The sequence below is a fragment of the Oryctolagus cuniculus genome, chromosome 2 (genome assembly GCF_964237555.1).
Source record: "Oryctolagus cuniculus chromosome 2, mOryCun1.1, whole genome shotgun sequence".
In the NCBI taxonomy this organism is placed as follows: Eukaryota; Metazoa; Chordata; class Mammalia; order Lagomorpha; family Leporidae; genus Oryctolagus; species Oryctolagus cuniculus.
The window spans coordinates 140,226,655-140,240,082 of record NC_091433.1 but is presented as its reverse complement, the minus strand read 5'-3'; the positions used below and the strand labels follow the sequence as shown (position 1 = coordinate 140,240,082).

The window sequence follows — 13,428 nt, the reverse complement described above, 5'->3', positions numbered from 1 at the left end:
TTCTGATAGCTTTCTTTGCTTTGAAATCTGCTCTTTCTGAAGCTAACAAGGTACTCCTGCTTTATTTTGATCAGAGTTAGATGGAATATTTTTCTCCATCCATTTATTTTTAATCTATTCATGTCTTTATATTTAAAATGGATTTCTTGTAGAAAACATGCAGCTAGTGTTGTTTTTGAATTATCCCGGCAATGTCTTTTAATTGGTACATTTAGACCAGCAAAGCGATTATTGATGTAATTGGATCAATTGGATCAATATCTTATTTGTTACTGTTTTCTATTTGCTGCCCTTGAGAGAGAGAGAGAGAGAGAGAGAGAGAGATGCAGACAGATAAAGAATGGCAGTGAGTGCCCCACCTACAGTTTACTTCCCTAATGTCCACAATAGTTGGGGCTATGTCAAGATAATGTCCAGAGCTAGAAACCTAATCCAGGTCTCCCATGTGGATGGAAGGGACCTGTGTCTTCCTGTTTTTATTTTTCCACTCTATATTTTGTGGCTTAATTGAGCATTTTTATATGATTTCCTTTATCTTCTTTCTTATTCTTGTTTTTTCCTTTTCTGGTGGTTGCCCTGGAGTTTACAAAATACATTTACAACTAATATGGGTCCATTTTCAAATGATGCTATATCTTTTATATATATATATATATGGTATATATGTATATATATAAAACCCACCTTATATATATAAGGTATATAATAACAAAATAATCCTAATTCTTCCTTCCTACCCATTGTGTCATTGCTGTTCATCATTTCATTTATATAAGCACGTGGAAGTGTGTGTGTGTATATATATATATATGTAAACACACATACTATATAAACATAATATATATGCATATTATAATTAAATCTATTGTTGCTATTTTTATTTGGAACAAATTGTTTTCTGTTAGAACAGTTAAGAATAAGGAGAAAGAGGGCCGGCGCCGTGGCTCAATAGGCTAATCCTCCACCTTGCGGCGCCGGCACACCGGGTTCTAGTCCCGGTTGGGGCGCCGGATTCTGTCCCGGTCGCCCCTCTTCCAGGCCAGCTCTCTGCTATGGCCAGGGAGTGCAGTGGAGGATGGCCCAGGTGCTTGGGCCCTGCACCCCATGGGAGACCAGGAAAAGCACCTGGCTCCTGGCTCCTGCCAGGATCAGCGCGGTGCGCCGGCTGCAGCGGCGGCCATTGGAGGGTGAACCAACGGCAAAAGGAAGACCTTTCTCTCTGTCTCTCTCTCTCACTGTCCACTCTGCCTGTCAAAAAAAAAAAAAAAAAAAAGAATAAGGAGAAAGATTTTCTTTTTACCTTTATGATTTATTCAATGCCCTTCCTTTGTTTATGTTGATTCTAGTTTCTGACCCATACTATTTTCCTTCTTTCCAATTGAACATTTTTTTCAGAGCAAGTTTAGTGGAAACAAAATCTCTCAGTTTTTGTTTGTCAGAGAAAGTCTGTATTTCTTGTTCAGTTTTTTAAAATTTATTTTGATTTATTTGAAAGGCAGAGTTAGAGAGAGCCAGAGAGAGAGATACAGAGAGTGAGATCTTCCATTTGCTGGTTTACTTCCCAGATCGCTGTAACAGTGGGGTGGGCCAGGCTAAAAACAGGAGCTAGGAGTTTTTTCCAGTTTTTTCATATGGGTACAGAGGCCCAAGGATTTGGACCCTCTTCTGCTGCTTTCCCAGTGCATTAGCAGGGAGCTGGGTGGAAAGTAGAGCACCTGGGACTTGAACTGGTGCCCATATGGGACACCTGCACTGCAGGTGGCAGGTTAACCCACTACACCACAATGCTGGCCCCTCTCCTTCACCTTTTTTTTTTTTTGGGGGGGGGGGCAGGTAGAGTGGACAGTGAGAGAGAGAGACAGAGAGAAGGGACTTCCTTTGTCATTGGTTCACCCTCCAATGACTGCTGTGGCCGGTGCGCTGTGGCTGGTGCACCGCGCTGATCTGAAGGCAGGAACCAGGTGCTTTTCCTGGTCTCCCATGGGGTGCAAGGGCCAAGCACTTGGGCCATCCTCCTCTGCACTCCCTGGTCACAGCAGAGAGCTGACCTGGAAGAGGGGCATCCGGGACAGAATCCGGCGCCCCGAGCGGGACTAGAACCCAGTGTGCTGGTGCCGCAATGCGAAGGATTGGCCTATTGAGCTGCGGCGCCGGATATCCTTCACTTTTAAAGGACAGTTTCCCATGGTACAGAATTCTAGGTTGATGGATTTTTCCTCTAAGCACTTTAAGTATTTCCCTGCACTCTCTTCTTGCCTGCATGGTTCTGAGAAGTCATTTATAAATCTTACCTTTTTTCTTGTATGAGTAATAATTTTATTTTCTCTGACTTTTTTCAGGATTTTTTCTTTGTTTTTATTTTCTATAGTTTGAAACTATGCTTTTCTGTAGATCTCTTGGCTTTTATCTTGCTTAGTGTCCTTTTAGATTCCTGAATCTGTGGTTTGGTGTCTTGCATTAATTTGAAGAAACTGATTCATTATTGTTTCAAATATTTCTTCTGTTACTGTTCTGTTTCCTCTCCTTCTGGTTCTTGTTATTCATATATAAACCTTTTGTAACTGTCCTGTGTGTAGGGATATTCTGTTTTTTTTTTTTTTTTTTTTTTTTTTTCGGTTTTTGTTCTCTTTCCTGTAAAAAGAGAAGTTTTCAAGTTTGTTGAGATACACTCAAGTTCAGGGTTTTTTTTTTTCCCTTCAGCCATGAAAATCTAATGAGCCTATCAAAGGCAGTCTTCATTTCTGTAATAGTTTTTTGATCTTTAGCATTTCTTTTTGGTTCTTCTTAGAATTTCCATCTCTGTTTACATGGCTCATTTTTTTCTTGCAAGCTATATATAATTTATCCTATTAGAGCCCATAGTATATTAATTATAAATTACTGGTCTGATTATTCTCATATTTCTACCATCTCTGGATCTTATTCCCATTCTGAATCTTATTCTCATGTTTGTTCTGTCTCTTCAAACTGTTTTTTGGCCTTTCAGTGTACTTGGTAGTTGATTCTTTTTAGTTTTATAATTTTAAACTGCAGTTAGTTCTTATTACATTGACTGCCAGAGATCTTTGAAAGCTGTGACAGTTACAAAGTATAGAGTTTCTTTGGTGAGTCTTCAACCTCATTACATTCTCTGGATAATTTCATGCAGATATGGTATAGGACATTCCTTTTTCCTTTGGCCCATACAGCTTTGTTGAGCCTGATATCAGTGTGCACATCTGGAGTGCAAAATTCCAGGTCTCTTTGAGTGCCCGAGGGTCACACTTCTTGAATCCCACTTCTGGAAACACTTGTGAATGTTGATGGTGTACTCTTGAGTCACCACTTCCCTGATGGCCGAACAGCTCTTCTCATCACCCTTCTTTGTGAAAGCCATCCTTCAATTCCAGGATGGAAAGATAGAACATGAAGCATTGTGGGAGAGGGAAAGCAAGTATGACTTGTAATTGATTCTTGATAGTTGGAGTTGGTATTTTGGGTAAAAGAAGTACTGTAAGTAGGCTTTTAATTAAACTAAAGTGGTGGAATTGACAGAGAGGAGAGGAAACACTCTGTATTCTTGTGATTAGGTCTGTGCCTCTGATTATAAACTTTTTTTGCTTTTAAGATTTGTTTATTTACTTGAAAGAGTTACAGAGAGAAAAGTAGAGACAGAGACATTGATGTTCCAAATGCTGGTTCGTGCCCCAGATGGCCACAATGGTCAGGGCTGGGCCAGACCAAAGCCAGGAGCCAGGAGCTTCCTATGGGCTTAACAAATGAGTGGCAGGGATACACTCCTGTTGCTTTCCCAGGCCATTAGCAGGGAGCTGGATTGGAAGTGGAGCAGCTCGGACTTGAATCAATGCCCGTAAAGGATGCCAGAGTGGTAGGCAGCAGCCTTACCGTTACACTACGATGCCAGCCCATGTTCTATGAACTTAAATAACTTAAGTTACTTCTCCCTGACTTCAGTGGGCAGGATGGCTCTAGTGGGAAGTGAGCTGGTGTTGTGTATTTTCCTTTTCCCGGGTCAATTAGGTTCTGATGAAAACCCTAGCAGATTACACTTTAGTTTAACAGTTCTTCTTAAGGATGGACCTTGTTATGGAAAACAGAATACTCTGACATGTCTTAAAATAGGTTTTCCCTTCCCCCATTGTGAGCATAAGGGTATTTTTCACTGGTATTCAATATGGGAACGTGGTAAAGCTCCAGGAGATAAAACACACAGGAGTGTGTGTCCATTCCTCCCAACCCCTGTGACTGGGTCTGCCTGGATGTTTTATTTCTCAGACTGTCCAAAGTGAATATTTGGCACTTTATTAGTTAGAGTTCAGTTTTCCCTACTCTAGCACTGGTTTGCAGAAAAGTGTCAGCTCTGTTAAGTTGTGATTCTCTGTTGTTTGTTGTTGGTTTGTCCAGTGACCTTCTGTTTTAAATCTAAAAAGAGTTGTTGATATTTGAATTTGTTGAGTTTTTTATGTATTGTAGAGATATGGTAACTTCTAGTCTGCTTATATTGCTGGACTGGAAACTGAAAGTGTTTAATTTTTTTTTTAAAGATTTATTTATTTATTTGAAAGAGTTACACAGAGAGAGAAGGAGAGGTGGCGGCGGTGGTGGGGGGAGGGTCTTCCACCCGCTGGTTCACTCCTCAACTGGTCGCAATGGCTGGAACTGTGGCGATCCGAAGCCAGGACCAAGGAACTTCTGGGTCTCCTACGCAGATGCAGGGGCCCAAGGCCTTGGGCCATCTTCTGCTTTCCCAGGCCATAGCAGAAAACTGGATTGGAAGTGGAGCAGCCAGGACTCGAACTGGCGCTCTTATGTGATGCTGGCACTGGAGGTGGCAGCTTTACCTGCTATGCCACAGCACCAGCCCCCTATGTTTAACTTTTTAAGAAACTGCCAAACTGTTTTCCATAGCAGGCACACCATTTTACAATCCCACGAGCAATATATGAGGGTTCTAATTTCATTGTATTCTTGCCAGCACTCATATTTGTTTGTATTTTTGTGAGGTAGTATATATCATTTTTCAATTGCATACTTTCAACTATTCTTTTATTGATTGTAGTCCTTAACAGTGTTGATTTTGGGAGTTGGGAATTTAGCTGTCTTAAACCACCTCTTCTTAAACATACTTATTCTTTCCTTTGTCTATCCTCCCATTTCATAATCAGCTCTATCAGAGTTAAATCAGAATTTGTTGTTACGACTAGTAAATATTGCCCTATAGAATTGTCACATTTTCTTTGTTTTGATTTTCCTAGTGTTGATAATTACTACCCTTCCCCCCATAATGTGTTTATCATTATTATTCTTAAACTTTTCTATTGACTCTCAAAAACACTGGGAATTCATCACTTCTTTTTTAATCCCTGGAGCCCTCCAGTGTCCTGTTCCACATTGCATGGCTCCTCTCTAGGGCTGTGGCCTAAGTGACGACTTGGGGCTTTTTTTTCACTGTTACACTGGGGATTGTCAGATATTTAACTTTCTAGATTTATCTAAATGTCTTGCATTTCTTTTCCTTTTTATTCCACTTCTAAAAGATTCCCTCAACTTTATGTTCCAACTCTTTTTTATTTTTTGCTTTCCTAATGAAAAATAATGATACAATTTCCAGAATTATGTCACTATAAGCCTTTTTTTTTTAAAAAAAAAAATATATATATGTATTAAAGGTCCCTGGTTGATGTTCACATGTAAGCTATTTGGAGACTATGCATCCATGAGGAGTAGTTGCTGAGTTTTTTTTTTTTTTTTTTGAGAGACACTTAGCTAAGTACTTTTGAGATACCAACAAAAATTATATGTATATATGTATTTATCACTAGCCTATTACTATGCTATTTAGTAGCATAAGAGTTATAATTTTTATAATATAAAGATACTTCTGAAATAACATTATAGTGAATTGTTGCAATATCAGTCTTCTTGAACAATATTTTTCAACTTTCTTTAATGTTTTATAGTGCCACCCATAACAGTCCCTTTAATTTAGTATATTGTTTACTCTCTCTCTTTTTTTTTTTTTGTAGCCTTACAAAAACCTCACATGTGGAGAACACAGATGTCAATATTTCTATGTGTTATCTTAACTGATCTTTTTTTTTTTCAAGATTTTATTTATTTATTTGAGAGGTAGAGTTACAGGCAGTAAGAAGAAGAGACAGAGAGTAAGGTCTTACTTCCATTGGTTCACTCCCTAAATAGCCACAACAGCCGGAGCTGTGCCCATCTGAAGCCAGGAGCCAGGAGCTTCTTCTGGGTCTCCCACGTGGGTGCAGGGGACCAAACACCTGGGCCATCTTCTACTGCTTTCCCAGGTCACAGCAGAGAGCTGGATTGGAAGAGGAGCTGCCAGGACTAGAACCGGCGCCCATATGGGATGCCGGCTCTGCAGGCACGGGACTGGCCCCAATTGGTCTTTATATTAGTCCTATGACATTTTTCTTTCACAGATGAGCATCCTCCTCAGACTTACACCTGATAACTAGGAAAAGGGGAATCAGCATTCAAACCCAGATCTAGCTGTCTTCATATGATTCTTTGATCCTTCATGTTTTTTCCCTGCTTGTTCCCAGTAAGTGCTTTGTGAATACTAGGAAATCTTTTGAGAACCTTAATATCATGAGAGAAACAGGCAGATAAATAAAATCATAAAAAATGTACAATTGCAGCAATTACAGAATTGCATTGAGGGGAAATTGTGACGGTAATTGTTTTGGAAGGCTAGGGAATGGTCAGATTGATACATTCTTTTTTCTTCCTAAATTCAGTTCCAAGGAGCCAGGTATATAACTTGGGTATACTAGCATTTGTATTAATGTGAGACCTGTTTTAACAGGACTTGGGGGGGAGGGGGCCCGGTGCTGTGGTGTAGGTTAAGCCTCCGCCTTTGTTGCCGGCATCTCATATGAGTGTCAATTCAGGTCCCGGCTGCTCCACTTCCAAACCAGCTCCCTACTAATGCACCTGTGGAAACAGCAGAAGATGGCCCAAGTGTTTGGGCCCCTGCACTCACATAGGAGACCCAGATGAGGCTCCTGGCTCCTGGCTCCCACCTGGCCCAGCCCCAGCTGTTGTTTGAGGCCATTTGGGGAGTGAACCAATGGATGGAAGATTTTCTCTTTCTGACTTTCTTTCTCTTTCTGTCCCTGCCTTTCAGATAAAGTAAATAAATCTTTAAAAAAACAAACAAAAAACAGGACTATGGAAAAAAAAAGAGTAACTATAACTAATATGGTAAATTGAAGGAATTGTTATGATACTCTAAAACAATAAAGAAATTTAGAAACATTGTTTCAGAAGACCAATATTGTGAACATATACAGCAATGATTCATTTTATTGTAGTCTGACTCAGAAATATCTTTATATTATAAAAATTATAAATCCTTTATACTATTGAATAGTACAGCAAATGCGTGTGTGTGTATTTATTTTCCTTCCTAGTATCCTATCAGTACACTCAGCTCAAGAATGCCAAATTGAGTGCTGGCATTTTGGTGCAGCAGGTGAAATCACCGCCTGCGTGCTGGCATCCCATATGGGTGCTGGTTTGTGTCTTGGCTGCTCCACTTTGATCCAGCTCCATGCTGGTAACCTGGGAAAAGCAGCAAAGGATGGCCCAAGTGCTGGGGTCCCTGCTGCCTACATTGGAGACCTGGATGATGTTCGTGGCTCCTGGCTTCTGCCTGGCCTGGCCCTGGCCATGTGGCTATTTGGGAAGTAAGCGAGTGGATAGAGGATTTCTCTCTCTACCTCTGTCTCTTCCTCTCTATAACTCTGACTTTCAAACAGATAAATAAATCTTTAAACGCTTTAAACGAAGAAAAAACAATGCCAAATTATACTTCTCAATTTGAATGGCGCTCTCCTTAAATACTGGTATAGAGGTATTTGAAATCATATATTTCTGTCAAAAGTCCAAATACATCACCAGTAAAATGTTTTTACCCCAAAACAATCATTCTGTGAAAATATTTATAAATGTTAAGATGATGCTAAATTTAAAGTATTTTTATTTAAGTGACAAAGATGCTTTACAGCTCATTATTAGAACTGGCCTTTTTTTTAGTAGAAAATAAATGTACCATATATGTATATATATGTGAGTATGTGTACTTTTTCTTGTATTTGTACAGCTTTTCCTGTTGAATTAATTATTACAGCTTGTTAAATAACTTGTGAAGTAAGCATAAAGGAGTATAATTAACTGGAGCTGCAACAGTGATAGTATAATAGGAGGCAGATGTACCTACTGAAGGATAAAAATAATTACTTGAGAAACAGTAAAAGTTAGAGTATTTCTGTGATAAGACAATTTTCTTCCTTTTGTTTCAATATTCATAGCATCCTACCATGAAATGTTTAGTTACGGCTAAGAGCCCTTTCCCCTAAAAGAATAACCCTGCTATTGAGTGAAGTGCCTATTTCACATTAAGTTTAGTCTTCATGTTCTGAGCTCTTTTTCTCATTGTAAGTGTATCCTGAATTCTGTGGTGAGTACAATATGTTAGACTTTGTGTGTACAAAAGACTTAAGGTTTCTTTATTTTAATTTAGGGAAAACTTAAGGTTTAAGTTTTTTTTTTTTTTTTTTTTTTTTACTTTTGACAGGCAGAGTGGACAGTGAGAGAGAGACAGAGAGAGAAAGGTCTTCCTTTTGCCGTTGGTTTACCCTCCAATGGCCGCCGCTGCAGCCGGCGCACCGCGCTGATCCGATGGCAGGAGCCAGGAGCCAGGTGCTTTTCCTGGTCTCCCATGGGGTGCAGGGCCCAAGCACCTGGGCCATCCTCCACTGCACTCCCTGGCCATAGCAGAGAGCTGGCCTGGAAGAGGGGCAACCGGGACAGAATCCGGCGCCCCGACCGGGACTAGAACCCGGTGTGCCGGCGCCGCAAGGTGGAGGATTAGCCTAGTGAGCCACGGCGCCGGCAAGGTTTAAGTTTTGAAGTATAGCTGTCTTTTATCTTTGAACATTTATTTATTTATTTTTTTAGCCAGCTTAACTTACCATCTCAACATGAAAATTGGAATACTAAGATCTTCAATCCTAAAACCAACCCTTATGGTTATAAATACTCCCCCATCACATCTCTTTTAACTTTGTTAGGCATCCTATTCCTGCTGGTGTGTATCAAAACTCATACTGATCAATGAGTTCTGGGTTGCAAAAGAGGATTTATTTTTTGCACCTGTGTAGCAGTCTTTGTCCACAAGTTAAAAACAAATACAAGTGCAGTGAAACATTGATTTTATATAAATGAAAAATAAAAAACATAAAACAGTTGAATTTTGTCTCATCACTTTGAAGTGTAAACTTTTACAAGGCAGCAGTTTTATTGTTATTTACATACATATGTTTACTGAGTTTTCTAGACTGGTAGTAAATACATCCAGAAATCCAAGTGATTTAACCTAATAAATTTTATTTTTTGCTCACTTCTCAGTGTACAGTGGGTTTTCCTGGGTCAGCTGGCCTTCCATGTGGTCGTTTAGGGGCTACATACCTTTTATTTTTAGGACTCTGTTGTCCTCTGTCCTTTAGAATCCTTTTTGTTCAGATAGTGTGGGAAAAGTATACTAATTTATTAGCCATTTTACTCCAGAAGTAACACCAACCATTGTTTTTAGTTTTTCTACTTCTCATATTTTAGTCCTGGGAAGTATCAAGTGACTCCATCTGATTGTCAACATGGTAGTGTGGTGGTGGTGGTGGAAGGACTTGCAGTACCTCCCAGAATTAACTCTCTGCTTTGGATAGGAGCACTAATCTTTGGTAGTCAGTTTACTTCTCTGCTAAAAAACATTACTTTCTTTCACAATATTGTTCAAATGTGCTGATATTAATTACCTTTAGATTGTGTTAGTGTACAGGAGGCAAGTGTCTACTTGCTGTAAATCTTTATCCTATTCCTGAATTTCTTACTTCACTTTTAAACTACCAAATATTTGACCACAATCAGTGCTGTTTAAATTTATGTAATGTTTTAGAATTACCGGAGGTTGTACATGTGTTCTCTTCATTTGGTAAATTAGGTATTAAAGAAATTGAGAGACCTTCTAAAGTCACCTAGTATCAGGCCTTGGAAAAACAAGATTCCTAACTGCCAATCTAGAATTCTTTCCTACATACTATGTCCTCTTTGAAGGGTTCTCTTTTACAACTTTGTATTTACTTACTAATAAATAATTTCTCCATATTTCCACTTAATGCCTTCTTAAATACCCCGGAGAAAGGGGCATTTCAGTTGATGTAGAAGAGAATGAGTGATCTGAAAACCATTAATGATAGTGTTTGGACTTTGCCAGTTGTACTGGAATGACATTCTGACTTTGCCAGCCAAAGAGGAAATGGTACAGGAATTGAGAAGCTACCCAAAAAAGGAGAAGTGGAGACCAGAGTGAGATGGGACCTATTTAAAAAATTTTAGACCTTGGGGAACATTTATGTTAACTTAAGACACCCACTCTACTTTGGTTATCTTAGAAAATAAATTAATTCACCTATACGGGAGCTCTTTAAATTTGGCAAAAATTTTTAAAAATTAATTTATCTCTTAATTTATTCCAGACTTTATCGATTTATTTTTAGTAACTTACTTCCCCCATCTAAATATTCCCCTCAAAATAAAGTAATAGATATTCATTATGGAACATACTGTAAAACAGTAAAAGCTATTAAAAATAAACCTGTAAAAATCAAAAAAGTTTTAAAAAAAGGTTATTTGAAAGGCAAAGTTACTGAGATATTGAGACACACAGAGAGAATATCTTTGATCTGCTGTTTCACTCAAATGGCCACAGAGGCCCAGAGCTGGGACAGGCTGAAGCTGGGAGCCTGGAACTGCATCTGGGTCTTCCGTGTTGTTGCAGGGGGCTAAAGAATTGGCCACTCTCCATTCCTTTTCTCAAGTGCATTAGCAGGGAGCTGCATTGGAAGTGCAGCATCCAGGATTTGAACCAGTGTCATAGGATGTTGGCTTTGCAGGCAGTGACTTAACCTTCTGTGTCACAACACCAGCACCTGAAAAGTGTATTCTTAAAATGATATGTAATTTTACTTCCTAGTAATAGCCACAGTTATAATTTTGAGGTATTTCCTTATGGTATCTTCTATTACATAGTATAGAAAAAGTTAAAATTTGTATTACAAAACTTAACATAATATCCTGAGCATTGTCTTTTGCTTACAAGTGTTCATGGAAAATAGTTTAATGACTGTATAATTTTCCAGTAAACAGACATACTGTAATTAGTTATTCATCTTTTGTTGGGCTTTATACTAAAAGTGTCATTATAAATTACAGTTTTTACAAATACTAAATAAAGTAATCTCTGTGGTTGGGCAGGTTCTTTTTGTCAGTGTGACTTTTTCCTGAGATATTTATAAATAGTTTTTTTTTTTTTTTTTCCTATTTAAGGTCTTTTTGTCTTCTCAGTGTTTCTCAAGGTTGTGCCTGCTCTGGAGTAGTTGGTTTATACTTGTCTCCTTGCTAGATTGTAAACGTGTAGGGCTTGTCTTCTTTCATCTTTGATCTGTATTGCTGAGTACAATGCCAGGTTCACAGTGGGCACTCAGTAGACTACTTGTTGAATGCTTATTTTACTTCTGAAAAGTAATGAGACAGATTTTCATGTGATAATTTTGGAATCTTATGACTTTAAAAATTTTGCCTTACACAAATGATGCTTGTTAGAGAGTGGAAAAAAACTAAAGAAGTCTAAGTTTACATCGTTTCATTTTTTGCTAAAGAAGAGGGCATAACATTTAGTTACAGGCCAAAGAAAGATGCAGTTGGAGCCTTTTTCTCACTCTTTCTTCTTTTTTTGTCTTTCCAGGATTTAACAACAGGACCATGGTTTGAGACAAACCATCTTTAAATTCAAATTGCTCCTTTTTAAGGGCTCTGAGGGTGGGATTTTTTAAAAAAGATTTATTTTTATTTATTTGAAAGAGTTACAGAGAGAGGCAGAGACAGAGAGAGGTCTTCCATCCACTGATTCACACTCCCCAGATGGCCGCAATGGCTGGAGCTGCGCCGATTCCAAGCCAGGAGCCAGGAGCCTCCTCTGGGTCTCTCATGTGGGTGCAGGGGCCCAAGGTCTTGGGCCATCTTCCACTGCTTTCCCTGGCCACAGCAGAGAGCTGGATTGGAAGAGGAGCAGCCGGGACTAGAACTGGCACCCATATGGGATATCAGCACCCCCGGCCAGGGCTTTAACCCACTGTGCCACAGCACTGGCCCCTAAATCTTTATTTTTTAAAGTAAGTTTTCCATTCCTGAATAAGCCACCAAAAGGTGTCATGTTTACCAATGGATTTCTTTAGATAGATTACTCTGAAAATTTGACTGTGTTGCCTAGAGTGGATATATACAAAATCTTTATGTGTAATAAGTGAATATGTACTCTGTGTGTGTGTATTATATGTAGTGCTACCTGGTTATTAAACTGAGGTGAGGGGATTGCAATATTGAATATGTGATTGTTGAATTCTCTCTGAAACTTGGGCTGTATCAGATTTTCTTGACTTTTTTGATAGAAAGTTGTGTAAGCATAGGTGTTTTTGGTAGTAGGAGAAAATATTCATAATTGTTCTTTCCCTGTTCGCTTGGGAGTACATATGTAAATATTTAATAGTTTTTTCTAGTGCAGAAAGAATGCCTAAAATATTAATTGTGGTTAGCCGATTGTATGGTTATTGGTACCCTTCTATCAATAGTAGTGACTCTGAGTACAGTTCTTTGTTTTAGAATATTGTGCCTCATTTTGCTGCTGCTGCTGTGTAAAAGTGGATTGATTTCTAGCAAACATTTAAAATGTGAATATGATTTTGAATCCACAAAAACATTTAGTCATCTCTGAAGGCATTCTCAAATTAGTCATTTACGTTCTACATTTTTGAAGCATCAGGCAAGTTAGGAGACTATTCATCCTGCTTTTTTAAGCTAAAAAAGCTTCTCTTTTCTGAAGCACTGAGATGGCTTGAGGGTGAGAGGTTGCTGAGAGTTGAGTTGGGAGAAGGCAGCAGTTCAGGTAGCACTAGGGAGATGCTGTGGAGGGGACAGACCCTCACTACCATCACAGCTAATGCCTCACTAGTGACTCAGATCAGGAGGGAAGGGGATTACTTACCACTTTACCTGTTAAAGGTGGTTCTTAACCTTGGCTTCCCATTAAATTGCCTGTGGAGGTTAAAAATCTGCACACCAGATCAATTAAATCAGATTCTCTAAGGTTAGAATCTAAGCAACATTTTAAAGCTTCCCCAGAAGTTTTAATGTGCAGCTGACTACCCCTGCAAAACTCAGATAAGCTGCAAAAAGGATGTATTACATAGCTACTGGCTTTAGTTAACTGTCATAAATTACATTAGAAAATTGGGGGAGGGGATGGCAATGTTCTGTGGTGGGTAAAACCGCTGCCTGCAGTGC

General features: G+C 39.0%; 1 protein-coding gene and 1 non-coding gene across 21 annotated transcripts in view; one reads left to right on the top strand and one right to left on the bottom strand.

The window, feature by feature from the left end:
• EHBP1 (EH domain binding protein 1) overlaps positions 1-13,428 on the top strand; it is a 383,016-nt gene that overhangs the window by 31,018 nt on the left and 338,570 nt on the right. The gene's annotated exons all lie outside the window — the stretch shown is intronic.
• On the bottom strand, positions 9,109-9,232 carry LOC127490461 (small nucleolar RNA SNORA40). The gene has a single exon (XR_007918410.1). It is a non-coding gene; the product is annotated as a small nucleolar RNA SNORA40 (small nucleolar RNA).